The sequence below is a fragment of the Eriocheir sinensis genome, chromosome 32 (genome assembly GCF_024679095.1).
Source record: "Eriocheir sinensis breed Jianghai 21 chromosome 32, ASM2467909v1, whole genome shotgun sequence".
Classification (NCBI taxonomy): domain Eukaryota; kingdom Metazoa; phylum Arthropoda; class Malacostraca; order Decapoda; family Varunidae; genus Eriocheir; species Eriocheir sinensis.
Window position 1 is genome coordinate 12,110,741 of NC_066540.1, and position 18,654 is coordinate 12,129,394.

Below are 18,654 nucleotides of genomic sequence, written 5' to 3' on the forward strand. Positions count from 1 at the left end.
GTACAGAGAGAGAGAGAGAGAGAGAGAGAGAGAGAGAGAGAGAGAGAGAGAGAGAGAGAGAGAGAGAGAGAGAGAGAGAGAGAGAGAGATAGAGAGAGAGAGAGAGAGAGAGAGAGAGAGAGAGAGAGAGAGAGAGAGAGAAGTACTGAACGCTAAAATGATGTCAAAATGTCAAGAAAAGGAGAGAGAGAGAGAGAGAGAGAGAGAGAGAGAGAGAGAGAGAGAGAGAGAGAGAGAGAGAGAGAGAGAGAGCGTATACGTACCTTCCTTTTCCACATTACCGAAATTTAAAAAGGCCATTAAAATGATTACTTTCATTTTGTCCCTCAGACGCCCCTTGTACTCCCTGATACTCGAAGGGGAGGTGCCGAGGGAAGGCGCCATTACGGCACATTCGAGCGCGGGCACCTCACCTTTAAATAAATGATGGAATAATTCTGCTGAATCCAATTAGTTAAGTCGATCAAGAGGTGAAACTCATTAGTCTTCTGTTTCAACTCGCCCTCTAGAGCCCCCGCGTAGCCTTGCGTTCAGGTCATAGATGCTTCAGTGATTCTCTTCCGCTTAAACGTAACTGCTTCGCCTATATTCACTCACTTCATGATGTTCGCGAGTGTACAGTGGGTAATATTTTAATGGTGTAACTTCCTCTAGTCCAGCGGTTCCCAAAATGTGGTACGCACACCTCTGTGGGTGCGTGAGATGATCACTAGGGGTGCGTAAGAAAAAAAAATAATGTAATGGCGGATTTTATGTCATTAAAATGTCAAACACATCATTAACTGCCATTGTTTTAAAAACTAACGTATGTTGTACACTTCAGCGGAGTTGTCTGTTCTTTGTTTGAAACTTATCCAGACTCTGAACACTTTCATTTCCCCCCCGCCCCTCCCACAGGTACATTTTTATTCTGTTGTGATAGCCATTGCTCAGATCCTCGTACTTTGCGAGCACAAAATTCGAAAAGAGTGGACAAAATTTCAGGAAATCGACAGGACCTTGGTACTGCTTGAATCTTATTGGGGGTGCGTGGACTCGGTCACAGCCTGGGAGGTGGTGCGTGGCCTGAAAAGTTTGGGAACCGCTGCAGTCTAGCCCCATCATCTTGATATCTACTCTTCCTTTTTTACTTCTTTTTCCCTGCAGATGCCCTGACGAATATAATTTTCTGACAACTATGTAATGCTCTCTGTCTGTCTGTCTGTATGTCTGTCTGTCTGTGTCTGTCTGTCTGTGTCTATCTGTCTGTCTCTCTCTCTCTCTCTCTCTCTCTCTCTCTCTCTCTCTCTCTCTCTCTCTCTCCTTTACCTTCATCTTTTCTTCCAACCCCACTCAGCTTCCGCCTTTTCCCTTTAAATTCTCCTTGAAACTACAACTCTTAAAGGTCCATATTCTTAAACGTATCGGGCTCCCATCACGACTATTTTCAAAGGCCACAGAGAAAAATAACCGGATTTTCATGGATGGTTTTCACGTTCACGATGTAAAAGTCGAGTAAAACTATCACTAGGATCACAAAACAGTCCATGGTAATTCCGGCAACATCCACGAACGGCTTTTCAGGCTGGCGAATTGATGTGCCGAAACGCTTGAGATTATCGGATTTTGCCTCTTCCGCTTGCCACTCGTCTCTCTTGGGGCCTCTACTTACCACTCACTCCTGTGCCGTCTATGTATTCGCAGGAGCCAGATCAGGTGCAGGTCAACTTGTCCCCGTCACCTTTTCCCTCCTAACTACTCATATATTATCTCTTCTCACCGCCATTCATCTTCCAGTAGTTTTTTTAATGGTCATTGTCGCGTAACCAATCCCATATTTACCTTCCTTGTCCTTCGTCTAACTCCCTGCTTCTCTCAGCCCTCTTCGCTCTTCGCTGAAATTCAAGAGGGTTTAGGTTTTGCCAGCTGGGAAAGGAACAATGTAGTATGTAATATTTTATAATGCTTTCATTTTATTTGGTTACCAGTCAAGTTGGTTCCTCTGAAAATTGGAGTATATTCTTTGGGACGCTCTGCAATTCCATGTGGCAGATCATGCAGCCTTCCACTCTGTTCCTGACTCACATCTAAATCTTGTGGTCGTGTTTCCTCCCCACATCCCTCTTGTTTGTTGCCTGGATGTAAACCTCGAGAAATGATTTTATTCGTTTTCACAGTTTCTGGTTAAATGCTGATATTTTTTTTGGTTTTCTTATGAACGACTTTATTATATTGGAGACAGAGGGACGTTGTTCATTACTCTTCCATCTGTTAGGGAAATTACAAGAAAGGATAAAGGATAAGAAATAAAATTGTTATGCAGTAATTGAAATCAGAGTACAATAAAATGAGTCTTTTTTTGGATATACCACAAACGATTCTTTCACAGAGAAACCGCGTGAAATTTTTATAAGGTCAAAGAGAAGTGGTTGGTCTATCTGGTATTGCTTCCTGAAAAAAAAGAAATACAAGCTCAGGCGCAGTTCCTCGCGGTCAAGGAATAAGAACACGACGCTCTGAAAGAAATATGAGAGGGATCGATAAAAAGCCAGACGTACACCTTAAATGCAAAACGTTTATTTCACAGATTTTGTATATAAATACGTATTAAGCATGTAATTACATCAATGCTAAAACCTATGTATGCCTTGTAATTTCAAAGAACACTACACTGGAGCAGCTCTCACCAAAAAAAAAAAAAAAAGTAATATCACGTCAACTCTCCTGGTCGACATAGTTTGGGTACATCAGGAATCAGCAGATGAACCGCCGTCCGTGTACTTATATTACCCTAAAATAAACGCGAATATCAACGAACGCAACATCATCGACAGTCGACAGTTTGGTTATAGCGTACATCACATTTATTACGGACAAGAGCACACAGTCACACCGCCGCGCACTCACTCGCTCGCCAGGCATCGCGGCTCATATTTATAAAAAAAAAATCGGCGTTCAAGCACACATTTCACAAGACTTTCGTTTGGTTTTGGTACATTTCCATGAATAGTTACATGACCCTGGTGGTAGTTTCAACATTCTTCTGTACCCTGAATCTAAAAAACACTCATTAGAACCCGACTGATATTATTTTTGACCTTTGGAAATAATTGATGTGAAAGGCGAAAGCGCCCAGTGTCTCTTTGCCACACAAACAACTCAGCACGAACCCACGCACGCACGCCCTTCATCAGCATCAATTGTGCGCGTGTAGTGTTAGCAGAGTGCTGTGCTGGGTCACACAAACCCGGGGTAACGTAGTTATGATAAACAGCTAATGGTATATATACATGATGCACATTGAATATTCCCCACATGAAATATTTGAACACAGAATTGATAAAAGTAATGTAGTGAACTGTGCGTGTGTGTGTGTGTGTGTGTGTGTGTGTGTGTGTGTGTGTGTGTTTTAGGTGATTGGTGTCTGTGCAACAGCCGTTGTTTTAAGTGACACGTAATATAATTTGACATATGACGAAGTTAATAACGCAGCTGAAATAATATAACATTACTGGCAGTCATGTTTCACTCGTCCGTCACTGCCAGTATTAATGGACAGACATCTTAGTTTCTTCATTAAACTTTTACAAAGTAAGCCGATTGAAGTAATGGTTGCAGACGCACGTGAGGGCGGGACCACGCTCCGGGCGGCGGGCGGCCTCTCTGGGCCCGGCCAGCTCAGAGACACATGCTTTTGTGGCGGCTGGCGCTTTCAACCCATATACGCTGTTTTATTCTATATTTCTATGCAAAAATTACTCTTCCCCGAAACTTACATATATTAAGCAAGCAAGCAGTGACTAAAGTCTCAAATGAACACACACACACACACACACACACACACACACACACACACACACACACACACACACACACCATCATCATCATCATCATCATCAGTCGTTACTATAGTCCACATCCTGAAGCTGGATCCCCCAACAGTGGTTTGGTCCCTGGCCGGGCTGATCTGGGACGCGGCTGACGGTTGTCGGCAGCGGGGTGTCTGACGTCTCCGCCGCCCAACACACTCACGTAGTTTCAGAACACATTCATATTTCTTTGCTTAGATTATTAGTGATGCATAATAGACAAATTTTATGTACGTCATTGGATTAAACAGTAATTTTCCAATTATATCAGGGCTATTAGAATCAATAAGGTAAAAAATACAATAATTCCTGTGAAAAAAAAATTAATATTGATATCCCTTTTTACAAATATTTCATTGTTATATCGCACATTATTAAAGATCTGAAAAATGCCATTGTATTTAGGAGTATTATATGTACAAGATAATACGTTTTATTGTAAAACTGACTCCGTAATTGCTGCAAGTATGGCTTACCCGCCCGGCCAGGAGATGAAGATACAGCCTAAGTGAATGAACTGTTATAGTCTACCGCAGGACCAAGGCCTTTCCCATCATTTGCCGCTCCTCTCTGTCTGATGTCAGTGTATTCCATTCTGCTTCAAGAGATGCTCTAATTCATTCTCTCCGCCCAGTTCTCTGTCTGCCGAGACCTTAATTTCTCGGTAGCCATCCTGTTACTCTGGTTGTCCATCTCTTATCAGTTCTATGCATGTTATGACCTGACTAAGTTGATTTATTACTCTTAATGGTCAATATTGTTCATCCTTTGTCTTGCGCCTCCGCGGTGTAGTAGTTACGAAACCGTGGGGCCAGCTCAGTCAGATGTTCATCTTCTCTTTTAGACTGGTCGATAAATGAATACCTGGGGAAACCTTGGGGAGGCTAACTTTGGTAACCCGGAAGAAATACTTGCCCTGTATCTCGGAGTTATGGGTTCTTAGCCACCTCAGGCTGAAGGGCCAAAGAAACGGAGATGAACACCGAGGCCACGCGCAGCTTAGCGTGTGTCGCAACTGTACCTTTTGTCTGTTCTCTAATCCATGATGCTGGTGGCTTCCTGTCTCTCCATCCATGCTGTCCCCAACATTTTTCTCTGCATTTTGTGCGCTGCTTTTTATTCTCGCTAAATATTTTGTAAGGCGCACACACATAGAGCGAGTTGCAAGAATAATTTTTCCCGGAGAATGAATAGAACGTAATTGCTTCTAGTAAACATACAGAGTATTCCAGCAAATCATTTAAAAGTGGAAAATAATGTTACGTAAGTATAATGTTTATTTTTTCATGTAATTTCTTTATGACGAACATCTTACATGCTTTACGACGGAAAAAATCCGTATTTCTAAAGACACTGAGAATTCCTATAATTACTTTGTGGACCTGAGTGATCGACAGGTGTGCGAGCCGAGCAGCCTCTCCCAGGTGCGGCGGTCCCGGCCAGGAGGGGCGCTGGGCCACACGTGGGCATTTGGGGAGGAGGAGGCAGCGAGGGCAGAGCAGTAGATAGCGATCTGTATCTACGTCTCTGAACGAGGGGAAGCGTGGTGGCCAGCATCACGCCCACCTCCAGCTCCGCGTAGTTCATCATCTGAGCGGCGGCGGCAGCGTGAGGGATAGCAGCTGCAAGAGGGCCGTCAGCGCCACCAAGCCGAAGGAGGCGGTGGCAGCGGCACCTCCCGTCTGCATGGCCGCCGGCTGCTCTCCTGGGGGATGGCATGGGGTATTAGTGTCGCAGCTAGCCATTCGTCATGCAGCACCTCCCTCCCAAACTGCTCTCTCTCCCTTGTTGTGCATTCATTCCTACCATTGTATCTTTTTAGTTTCATGGTGCTACCTACACATGTATTACTAGTTGTATAATCACATTCTGCCCTGCCTGGGGGTTGGGATGGCATGTTCCTCCCTTCTCCCTTGCTGTTTACCTGCAACAATAAACTATCAATCAATCAGTCTCTCTCTCTCTCTCTCTCTCTCTCTCTCTCTCTCTCTCTCTCTCTCTCTCTCTCTCTGTTTACACGAGTCAGCTGAATGTCAAGTGGCACCCTCGGGCGTGAGTCAGAGCCGCCTGCCCGCTGCTCTCCCTCCCGAGCGTCATCACGTTGACTGCTAATGCTCCAACGCCGTGTTCGTCGGCATCACACACCCAGTCTTGCAACACGGACTAACATTTGTGTCTGCTATTATTATAAGTTTCGGTTCCATTTTACTCGCTCACGTGTTTTCCGTGTATGTATATGTATAGCTGACATACATAGTTCAGAAAAAAATATGCTGTTGTGTAAAGAATGGTGTTTTCTCCCAATGAGTTTATAAAATTATGAAGATGCAGCGTTCTTGCTTATAACCTGCCATTGCTAAGCCGCCCTGATATGTCTTTTATTCATTGATTTCACGCGTTCCCTTATTCTTTCACTCATCCATTCAGCTCGACCCCTAAATGAATCGGAGTTATTTGTTCGGTACATTCTTGCGGTAGATAAGTTCTGTACTCCGTTTCGTTTATCCTGAGCCGCTCCGATCATCATCATTTCATTACTCAGGAAATTGCATGAAATGAACAAAAATATCTAAAAAACGTGACTGTTTCTAGGGTAGTGACTTTCCACACTGGGGCTGACTCCAGACGGCCATAAGCAATCAAAATCGTGCGGACAAAGACATGCGTGACTGACTGTTTAACTATCCTTTAATTTCGAAGCACTTACCGGGCTGTGTTTCAGATCGTAATGTTTTGAACTTGCTTCCCATACGTTTTGAGAGACTTAAGCCTAATTAATTTTCCCTTAATCTTGTAATATTATCCGTTTTCCATTTCTGGGATGGAAAATTGAAAAATATATATACCGGTTCAACATATAAGGCCCTATTTTTTTTGGTCACTGTATGCAAGTCACCCCAAACACTCTTCTACCTTTCAGCCTTCACACACACACACACACACACACACACTTCCATCCCTTCCATCCCCCACTCCTACCTCCCACTCCTTTCCCCCAACACGGTGTCGACACTCACCCTTGACCACGGTGAGGGTGAAGGAACTGGGGTGGGCAGACGTGGGTCAGCAGGTGTAGTTGCCCGAGTGGCTGGGCGTCGCCTGCTCGATGGTAAGGCGGGACAGCGTTCCCTGGTGGTTCTCCTGGGTCAGGATCTTCACGTTGCCCTCGTAGTCCAGGATGTCTCGGTCATGGTACCAGTACACCATGCCTGCCCATGACGTTGTAATTATAGTGGTCGGGAACTGGTCGAGTTTTATAACGCCATATCTTCTAATGCTGAGACCCAATCATTAGAAATAGGGAAGCAATAAAGGTAAATATATATTTTTTATGGCACGGTGCCAGGCTAAGCAAAACAAAACAAAAAACAAAAACAAAAAAAGAAGATGACAATAAGAGAGATGACATTAGTGCCAGAGGTGCCTCGAGACTTCAATTTTACAACAGTTGATGAAACTGGTTTGTGTTTGATAAATTTGTAATTGTTGAACAGTATGAATTTTCCTGTATTAACGTTTTGTTTTGTAGTTTCACTTGAGATTATGTATTGTGACAATGACAAAAGCTGTTATTGGAAAGTTAATAACACATAGCCAACAAGATTATCAATTTTCGTTTTCTGTATCAACTTTGCTGCATCGTAACATAACAACATGATTACGGACTTGCAAAAACAGGAACATCGATTTCTCCAGTGTTTTTTGTATCTCTTCTCGTGTTTTCTTAGCAGAAAAAGGTATCTCTTAGATAATATTTTAACAGTCACTCGTATGCGGTTGGCACGCCGGAGTTTGGAGAAGGCATGTCTGGGTTCCGGGAGTAGACCGTCACGTCCCTGCCCTGCATGATCTAGCATCCCAGCCTTAAAGGGGTTGGCGCCAGTTGGGGCACAGGCTGTACATAAATGTTTCCACTACTCTATTGTAAGAAAATGGGATTATGTTACTAGGATAACAAGGCGAACATCTGTAATCATACATCGATCATTTCAAATTGTTAAGCTAAATTTTCGACACGTGACGGCTTTGCTGTACGATGGGGTCATTCGCTTTAAGATTACGTGGTCTATACTCTGTTCACATGGACTTTGTAAATAAGCGCTTCACTCTTTCCAATTAGTATATTCGACTGGCCAATCAGTCCACTAGGAACCCACGCTCCCACTCTAATTGAGGCATCATGCAATGTGTGGATGCTGGGAAAGTGTAAATTTGATCGGTAGTTGTTGGGCGACTTGGGCGGGGATTATCGGCGAGGCTAACGTGAAAAGAGTGTAGTGACGTACCTGCCATGTTGACCTGGTTGATGACGCAGGTGAGGTTGATGGTGCTGCCCGCCTTCACGTACTCTGGCCCGAGAATGACAGAACGGGACTCTGAAAGAAATGACGTGATGTGTAAGACGAAAAACATTGTTTACGTCAATGTTGGTATTGATGATGTGTGCATGGTAAAATCTTTATACCGGTGTCTAAAGTGTTCTTTGAGCCTTAGTTTAATCCTATATTACGTGATCGCCCCTCCTCTGTGGTTCTGAGTTTCTCCTTACGTCACCTGGGAACGTTGTCTTGCTGGCTTTTTCCTGATCTGGACTCCGATCGTCAATGTTTTGATTTTTAAAATGCAGTCAGCTATTTGTATACAACGGAGGCAGGATTGGAAAAATGGCAAACGTTGATTGAAGTAAATATCAACCCTCAATACGCTTTGTTTTTGTATTAAGACAAGAATGTAATCTAATTGCTTTTCAAGATGAAAAACAATCTGCAAGTCTTCTTTATTTTTATTTTGTTAAAACATTATTTTGAATTGTTTTATTACTTTTTTGGGTGTATTTTTGTATGTGCATGCACAATACTAATGACGATGTAATATTAATATTAGTATCAATAAAAATAACTAAAATAACAATAACAATAATAATAATGATGACGATGCTGCTGCTGCTGATGATGATAATAAGAAGTAAAGAAAAAAAATTATGATGATAATAATAATAATAATAATAATAATAATAATAATAATAATAATAATAATAATAATAATAATAATAGTAAATAAACGGTTGTAGAGATTGGCAACTATTTGTCTGAAAATATACAAAAGAAATATACATTCACAGGTAAAAAAACAAAAAAAAAACAATGGTGGTGAAAAAATCTAAGAACCTATTGCAATAGAGTATGGGGAGAAGAAATACGTAAAGATAATTGGGAGTGTGACGCGAAAAAAGTGCTAAGCTCCGGAAAGAGGGATGACGTGTTGACATTTCCTCGTACAGCGGTGGAAATGTTACAGTATTTGTTTCTGTCCGTGCCCGCTCTGGTGGGTGTGAGATTGTTGCAGTGTTTCATCGCTCAGTGTGGCGGTGGAGGGGGGGGGGGGTATTATGACGACAGGAGGTCTTGGTGGAAGCGATGTTTTTTTTTTTTTTTTTTTTTTTTTTTACGTCGCTGCCTATTGCGCCGGTAGGCATCTTCCCGGTGGGGCCTGATGGTCGGCCCAGCCCGTTCTGGCGCAGGCGTGTGTTTATAGTGGCGCCATCTTGCATTGGCTCATGCTGCCCCCCGGAACTCGTTCTTGATTCGCTTGGACGGCTTCCTCTAGAGTCCGGGTTGATGGGTGGTCTTCAGGACAGCATGTGGGTAGTTTTAAGCCCCTCGACGGTGATTGAAAAATCCGAGGTGGTAGTGTGGGGATTCGAACCCGCGTCGTCCATCACGCGGTGAATGTGGGCCCAGTACGCTACCAGCTCAGCCACCGCCTACCCAAAGTCATCGTGTGTGTGTGTGTGTGTGTGTGTGTGTGTGTGTGTGTGTGTGTGTGTGTGTGTGTTGTGGCTTCAAAATCCTGAGTGCAAGAAGAAACTAAGGTGCCGCACATGCGTGGCTCCTGGAAGGGGAGGAGGAAGCTCACACCACACGCTCGTGACCTTTAGAAGTTACAATTGCGTCAATGCACAGCTTGTTCAAGGCCGTGGGAAGCAGCGGGTGGCGCGGAGGGTGAGGGCGAGGGCTTCGTGACGCGGTGAGGGGAGGCACGGGAAATAATTATATACCTTCTTTCTAATATCTTATGTGCTCTATTAATGTAAACTTATTATTTCAGCCTGTAGTCCAGCAACAATATTTTACTCTCTTGCCGTACTATGTAAATGCTGTACATAAAAATAAAAAACACAGAATACATGTGGTCAGCTTGCTCTCGAAACTCAATGTGACGAACGGGTTGATAACGATAACACGACACAGGAAGAATAGAAAGGGAGGAGGAGAAGCTAGAGAGTTCTGAGGTAAATCCATTATTTACGTTAAATTAACTTTTATGCTTAGTCAACTGTAGCATTGACGGCCGCGGCGTATATCCAAGTCACGAAGAGTGAGGCGAGGGAAGAATGCTGGATGTGTGTGTGTGTGTGTGTGTGACCGCAGAGAGAGAGAGAGAGAGAGAGAGAGAGAGAGAGAGAGAGAGAGAGAGAGAGAGAGAGAGAGAGAGAGAGAGAGAGAGAGAGAGAGAGAGAGAGATCGGAAACTGGTTGCATTTTCGTGATGTTAAGATATGCAGATTTATTATCATGACCCCGTCGCCATTATCTCACTTTGATGAAACACTTATCTAATATCTGTCAATCTTAAAAAGTCCCTTCAGCAGTTTTGCAAGGTTCTTATAAAGGAATATTGCACTTGCTCGTACTGTAACACTGAAAATTTAAGTAACATTATTGGTTGGCCATTTTCGAACAGATGGAAACAAGACATGGATATAAAAGCCTTTAATGATTATAAATATAAATTCAAGTAAGGAAACCTGATGCAAGCGTGATTATTCAATGAATATCGCAACGTGATAATGTCTTCACCAGTTTTCTTACACTCTAACCAAAAGGGTCTCAGAAGCGGGTCTTTTATGTCAAACTCTTCAATTTCCCTCAACAACGTTATTTATCCTCGCCATATTGCGCGCCATTTTATAGTCTCAGTACTCTAAAATGGAAATAGGTTCTTTTGAGGAAAATGTAGACCCTGTTTATATTCAACCGGAGGATGCGGATGTGTAATGAGCACGAACCTTTCCGTGAAGCAGCAGCGGCTCCGGTTTTATTTATGATGAGCGTTCCGCGTACCCCTGTGAAGGAACACGTTGCTTTCTCTTAACAGAAGGCGGTGGCTAAGCGGTCAGCGCGCGGGCGTGGTGTCCAGGAGGATACGGGTTCGTGTCCCGCCTGCCGCTAACAGCTGAGAATTTTCAGTAATCGCCCAGTGGCGTAACACTACCCACATGCATGCTGTCCTGATGACCACCTATTAACCCGGACTCTATATTCTCTCTAAAAGATGATCAAAGTTGAGCTCCGGGGGACATCATGAGCCAAACAAGATGGCACCTCTATAAACACTTACCTGTGCCATAACTGGCTGCGGACGACCACCAGGCTTTCCCAAGATTGCCTGACGGCGCCATAGGCCGTTTTTTTCCCCCGCTGACTAGGGGTGGTTACTGTCCCCCTTGAGTGAGGGGGATGGGGTGTGTGGTGTGTGAGGTCCTGGTAGTACCCAGAGATCTACTAATAAGCCTTGCAGTTGCTCTAATCGGAAGGGTACTTGCCGGCGATTGCGAGTCCAACTCGTGATCAGGCCGTGGTGAAACACACACACACACACACACACACACACACACACACACACACACACATACACACACACTCGTCTTGTCGTTCAGGTAGTCGGGGTCATGTGTCCAAACTTTTTTCAGATTGTGAAACAAAGCAAAAATCAGAACTCCCACGAGAAGGAGCCACCTAGGAAAACTGTGGTGTTGCGTGATGCTTTAACACTGACAACGAACGGACCGATTACAGCCTTGTTTTTTTTTTTCCTGGAACTCATTATTTAAGCTTACAAAAGAAATTAAACAATAAGAAATAATGTTCATGGACTCACCATTTTACATAATTTACACATTAGAATAAAGAGCTAAATAATATTATATAACCGAGGCATTTTTTTTTCAATTTTGCCTCCTTTGCAGGTACAGGTGGTCAATGAGAAACTATACCGCTGCTGCTTTCCGTCGCTTCCATCCTGCCTTCCTGTCTCTCCCTGCCCTCCAGCCCCATATGTACCGCTCCCCTCCCTTCCTGCCCTACGAACAGCTTGTAACAGTGTCCAGTGATAAGATAATTTGGATTACACGTACGAATGTTGGAATGAATGTGTGGATGCTGTGAGATGGTATGTAAAATGTATAAAAGTTAAATATTTTTTTTTTTACAACAAAGGAGGCAGCTCAAGGGCAACAAAAAAAGAAAACAATAATAAAAAAAAAGCCCGCTACTCGCTGCTCCTAAAGTAAAGCAAAAGAGGTGGCCGAAAGGAGGATCAAATACAGGAGGAGAGGTGTCCTGATACCCTCCTCTTGAAAGAGTTCAAGTCGTAGGCAGGAGGAAATACAGATGAAGGAAGATTGTTCCAGAGTTTACCAGCGTGAGGGATGAAAGAGTGAATATGCTGGTTAACTCTTGCATAAGGGGTTTGGACAGTATAGGGATGAGCATGAGTAGAAAGTCGAGTGCAGCGGGGCCGCGGGAGGGGGGGAGGCATGCAGTTAGCAAGTTCAGAAGAGCAGTCAGCGTGGAAATATCGATAGAAGATAGAGAGGCAACATTGCGGCGGAATTTAAGAGGTAGAAGACTATCAGTATGAGGAGGAGAGCTGATGAGACGAAGAGCCTTAGACTCCACTCTATCCAGAAGAGCTGTGTGAGTGGAGCCCCCCCACACATGAGATGCATACTCCATACGAGGGCGGACAAGGCCCCTGTATATGGACAGCAACTGTGCAGGGGAGAAGAACTGGCGGAGACGGTACAGAACGCCCAGCCTCGAGGAAGCTGATTTAGTAAGAGATGAGATATGAAGTTTCCAGTTGAGATTTTGAGTTAAGGATAGACCGAGGATGTTTAGTGTTGAGGAAGGTGATAGCTGGGTGTTGTCAAAGAATAGGGGATAGTTGTTTGGAAGATTGTGTCGAGTGGATAGGTGGAGAAACTGTGTTTTTGAGGCCTTGAAGGACACCAGGTTCTTCTTGCCCCAATCGGAAATAATAGTAAGGTCTGAGGCTAAGCGTTCTGCAGCCTCCAGCCTTGAGTCGTTAAGTTCCTGAAGGGTGGGTCTTCTATTAAAAGAAGTTGAGTAATGCAGAGTGGAATCATCGGCGTAGGAATGGATAGGACAGTTCGTTTTGGAAAGAAGATCATCAATGAACAACAGAAAAAGAGTGGGAGATAGGACAGAACCCTGTGGGACACCACTGTTAATAGATTTAGGGGAAGAACAGTGACCGTCTACCACGGCAGAAATAGAACGGTCAGAAAGGAAACTGGAGATAAAGGTACAGAGAGAAGGATAGAAACCGTAGGAGGGTAGTTTAGTAAGCAAAGATTTGTGCCAGACCCTATCAAAAGCTTTTGATATGTCCAGCGCAATAGCAAAAGTTTCACCGAAACGGCTAAGAGAGGATGACCAAGAGTCAGTTAAGAAGGCTAGGAGATCACCAGTAGAACGCCCCTTGCGGAACCCATACTGGCGATCAGATAGAAGGTCAGAAGTGGAAAGGTGCTTTTGAATCTTCCGGTTAAGGATTGATTCAAAAGCTTTAGATAGACAAGAAAGTAAAGCTATAGGGCGGTAGTTTGAGGGATTGGAGCGGTCACCCTTCTTAGGCACAGGCTGTATGAAGGCATACTTCCAGCAAGAAGGAAAGGTAGATGTTGACAGGCAGAGGCGAAAGAGTTTGACCAGGCAGGGTGACAGCACGGAGGCACAGTTTTTAAGGACAATAGGAGGCACTCCATCAGGTCCATAAGCCTTCTGAGGATTGAGGCCAGAGAGGGCATAGAAAACATCATTTTGAAGAATCTTTATTTCAGGCATAAAGGAGTCAGAGGGGGGATGAGTAGGAGGAATATGCCCAGAATCGTCCAGAGTGGAGTTTTTAGAAAAAGTTTGAGAGAAGAGTTCAGCCTTAGAGATAGATGAGACGGCAGTGTTGCCGTCAGGACTGAGAGTGGAGGGAAAGATGAAGAAGTGAAGTTGGAGGAGATGTTTTTGGCTAGATGCCAGAAGTCACGGGAAGAGTTAGAGAAAGCAAGGTTTTGACATTTTCTATTAATGAAAGAATTTTTGGTCAGTCGGAGAATAGATTTGGCACGATTTCGGTCAGAAATGTAAAGTTCATAATTAGCATTAGTTTGAAGGCTCTGGTACCTTTTGTGAGCTACCTCTCTATCATTGACAGCACGAGAACAAGCGTGATTAAACCAAGGCTTTTTAGCGTGATGAGTAGAGAAAGAACGAGGAATGTATTCCTCCATTCAAGAGACAAACACCTCTGTGATGCTGACACACAGAGGGGTCTCTATCCTGGAAGCAATAATCATTCCACGGTAAATCGGAAAAGTACATCCTCAGGTCGTCCCACCGAGCTGAAGCAAAATGCCAGAAGCATCGCCTCTTCGGTGGGTCCAGAGGGTGTACAGGAGCGATAGGACAGGATGCAGAAATAAGATTGTGATTGGAGGAGCCCAACGGAGAGAACAGTTTGACAGAATAAGCAGAAGGGTTTGAGGTAAGGAAGAGGTCTAGAATGTTGCAATGCAAACACACACACACACACACACACACACACACACACACACACTAGTACTCCAACGTAAAGCAACGAATAAAACAACAACATTATGGTAGTACACTAAAAGCCGAGTCGAGTACAGAAGTATACATAAACAATACAAAAATAATATACGCGTACAACTCAACACAAAAAAGATAGGATACTAAGATTTGCAAAGAAGGGGAAAAAGAATAGCTAAAAAAAGTAATGAAGTACAAAAGTATACATAAACAATACAAAAATAATATCGCGTATAAGTCAACACACAAAAGATAGGAACCTAAGATTTGCAAAGAAGGGGAAAGAGAATAGCTAAAAAAAATAATGAAGGCAAAACAGTCCCAACAACCTCCACCTGCCCTCCCGTCCTCCAAGCCCTTCCCGCCCCTGTGTTTGGTCCGCCACTCACCGACCACCGTCAGGACGTAGGCCATGGAGATCTTGGGCACCGTGTTCACCTGGCACTCGTACACGCCCGCGTCCCGCAGCTGCACGTACTTGATCTGCAGCGTCCAGTTCTCCGACTTCTCCGCGTGAATTACCTGGAACGTGGGGAGGGGAGATTAAAGCGACTAATATGATGCGCCAGAGTAGCTGTAATCTAAAGACCCCATGTACCGATTTTCCAGCAGCGCGATGTGTTATTTTGAATAGGTTTGTAGATGATTGGTTCCCGTTACAAATAATGGTAATGGTAAAGGAGGAGGAGGAGAAGGAGGAGGATAATAATACTAATAATGATAATAATAATAATAATAATAATAATAATAATAATAATAATAATAATAAATAATAATAAAGTAAGAGAGGACGAGAAGAAAGAAAAGGATAAGGAAAGAGGAGGAGGAGGAGGAGGAGGAGGATGATAATAATAATAATAATAATAATAATAATAATAATAATAATAATAATAATAATAATAATAATAATAATAATAATAATAATAATAATCTCATATTTTTGTTGCCTTTCCTGATATTTCATTTGAGAGAGTTGTTGTGATGTTGTTAGACTTCTGATCTTAATCCTCGTGGGATGAAAATCACTCAAATATCCAATCAAATGTTCGTCAGTCATACTTCAAGCCTTAGCGTTTTACTTTTATATAATTTATTTCCTTAAGCTGGACAGGTAGTTTTCTCGTAATTAGATCATCCTGGGGCAGCCGCGTTCCTTCGCGATCTCATGACCAGCGGGTTATCAGCTCACAGCGAGCAGGAGCACCGGCCATCTTGGGTTTCTCATCATTTACGAGAAACTCGAACCCCACGCACGCCAGAGCCTTCCCAAGACACTCCTCATCCCGCCCCGCCCCGCCCGCCCCGCCCACCCCGCCCTTGCACCCGGCCGAGGCACGTTCCTTTGGTCTCCGTTATTGACCCTCAGGCCTCAAGGATGCACCGGGGTCATTAGGAAATATGTCGAAATGTTTAATGAATTTCCACTACTCTGTGTTTGACTATAATATTATATAAGTATATGTGTGTATGTGTGTGTGTGTGTGTGTGTGTGTGTGTGTGTGTGTGGGTGAATTTAATTTAATTTAATTTAATTTAATTTAATTTATTGATTAAGCTCAGACTTTATAAAAAAAAGTATGGAGCACAGCTCCTCCAAACGAAAAAAAAAAACAACAACAATTTGTTGTCCATGCAACAAGTAAATGTCTGGTAATATAGCTAACCAAAACAAACACAACAATAATTAAATACATTAACAAAAAGTAACAAAAGCAGGTACTAAGAAATATAAATAATTGAAGGAGAATAATGACTGCCAACACCTGACACTCATCTGAACATGCTTAGCACTGGCCTCAAGAACAGAGCTAAATTTTTCATAACGTTAACATTGGTGTTTTCAATCAGTGATATATATTTGAAATGTGATGACCTCTGTGTATAATAGCTTGGTGTGTGTGTGTGTGTGTGTGTGTGTGTGTGTGTGTGTGTGTCTCTCTCTCTCTCTCTCTCTCTCTCTCTCTCTCTCTCTCTCTCTCTCTCTCTCTCTCTCTCTCTCTCTCTCTCTCTCTCTCTCTCTCTCTCTCTCTCTCTCTCTCTCTCTCTCTCTATATATATATATATATATGTGTGTGTGTGTGTGTGTGTGTGTGTGTGTGTGTGTGTGTGTGTGTGTGTGTGTATTTTTTAGTGTTAGTATAGATTTAGATCTATTTTCTTTTCCCCACTAAGTCAGTGAATTTTTTCTATTCATTTCGATTTTCAATCACGGCTTCATTCAAAATTTTCATATGAAGTTTATATCTTGTCGGCTTAAGCAGACCGATTTTTTTTTTTCCAGCGTTATAATTTACAGATTAAAGAAGTAGACTTTAAGAGTGCAAAATATTGTTATTTTATTTGACATCCAATTTCTGAAAGGTATAGGCAAAGAAGACGAGAGTTTTAACCTTACCTGGAAGCGCTGGTCCGAGGCGAACACCACCATGCCGGAGCTGAGCACGTGCAGGTCCCGCTTCCTGATCCACGACACTTGCTGCGAGACAGAGAGGGAGGATTAGTCACCCAAAAAGGGCGTTGGGAAGATGTTTTTCCGATCGTTTGTCTCCGGTGAACGTATTGAAATGAACGAGTAGTGCAATGGTGTAATTTTTTTTAAAGTAAATTGACTAACATGATGTTGATGGTCATACTGTATCATCCGGATTCGAAAACCTTAAAAAGTAGCTCTAGTTCGCGCCATTGGTTATCATTCCGGCCATGCTAGAGACCATCAGTATGTAAGTGTAAAGGGTAAACTTAATCCAGCTGATGTGAAAATTGCTATTAGGAAGAGTCCCACGTTTTTTGGTGTAGCTCGTCACTGGTGCTATTACACATCCATGGAACCGATTTTCTGAGTCATTGTTTCACGTCGTGAGGGAGACGTAGGGACGGGCTGAGAAGCCGAGTCGCCGGGGTCGTCGTCGTTTTGTCCTAGTGTAGAGTCAGTGGCAGGAATGAACATGGAGAGCGGGTCTTCATCCTGGGTGACGGGACAACGGAGAGGTGCATGTGTACGGCGTCGTGTGAATTTATATTGTCCTTTTGTGTGCCGACCGACCGGCTGGGTTTATGTTCACTTCATGTTCATGCATGTATGGATCTTGTTCAAACATATTTGAGTAGGTTCTTGAATATTGTAATCGCTTCGAACGATTTTTTTTTTTTTTGCTACACTTCTGAAATGGCGCGGTACTTACCCTGGCCCCTCCCCAGAACAAGGCGTTACATTTCTTGAACGTTAACAGTTCCACACACCTCACTCCATGAGAGTTACCAATACTGTGTTACAAAAAACAGTTATTTCTTTTTAAGGTAGTTACATCTCATAGTTGTTTGTAATCTAGTCACATTTCACATTCGTAACTCTTCAAGGTACGAGTTTGGTCCTTAGTCGTGGACTGGAGTCTTACTTCCGTTGTTGTTGATTGTTAAACTTCTACTCATTTCATTACGTTGCGTCAGTCACTGCCATTGTCTTATTTCATAACATTTTAATTTGATTTAACACTAGGTTTGATCTTTGTTTGCCTCATTTTTTTTTTCGTCACTGTCAAACGTACCTGGATACATCTACCACAAGTTGTAGCTAACCGTCAAACATTTAAGTTGGTAACTTTTGCAAATTTTCAATTTTGAAAATAAAACACCAGGAAAAACACCAGGATCATGTAGATTAACCAGACACTCTTTCCTAACTACAAGACCTTCTTAGTAAAAGATATGTCTAGTAATCTGAGCGATTATGTCTTCACACTTCCGCAGTGTATGCGTATGTTGTGTATGCAATGTATACAGTCTGAGGTGTATGCTTACTGTACGTCGCCTATGTAAGGAAGCGTTTTAGGGTGCAGCCGATCTTAGTTACTGCACAGACCTTTGTATGTAGAGGTGTCTGACAGATTCTAAGTTAATTTTTATGGTTTCTTGGGAACCTCCTTGGTAAAGTGAGCCTCATAGCAGCCTTGTAAGATGCCAGGAAATTTAGTTCCAATGTCAGTAATATATTCAACATGCATGCATCACTCAAAAGCCGGACTTAGAACTGCCTATATTCGTCACGTTATTTTTTCTTATATCAAAGCTATGATAGAGGTAATGACTATGATATTTGTATTCTAGAATTATACTGGG

General features: G+C 43.0%; 1 pseudogene; it reads right to left on the reverse strand.

The window, feature by feature from the left end:
• Window positions 1-2,543: 2,543 nt before the first annotated feature.
• The window catches only part of LOC127006429 (uncharacterized), a 45,666-nt pseudogene continuing 29,555 nt past the window's right edge, over window positions 2,544-18,654 (reverse strand).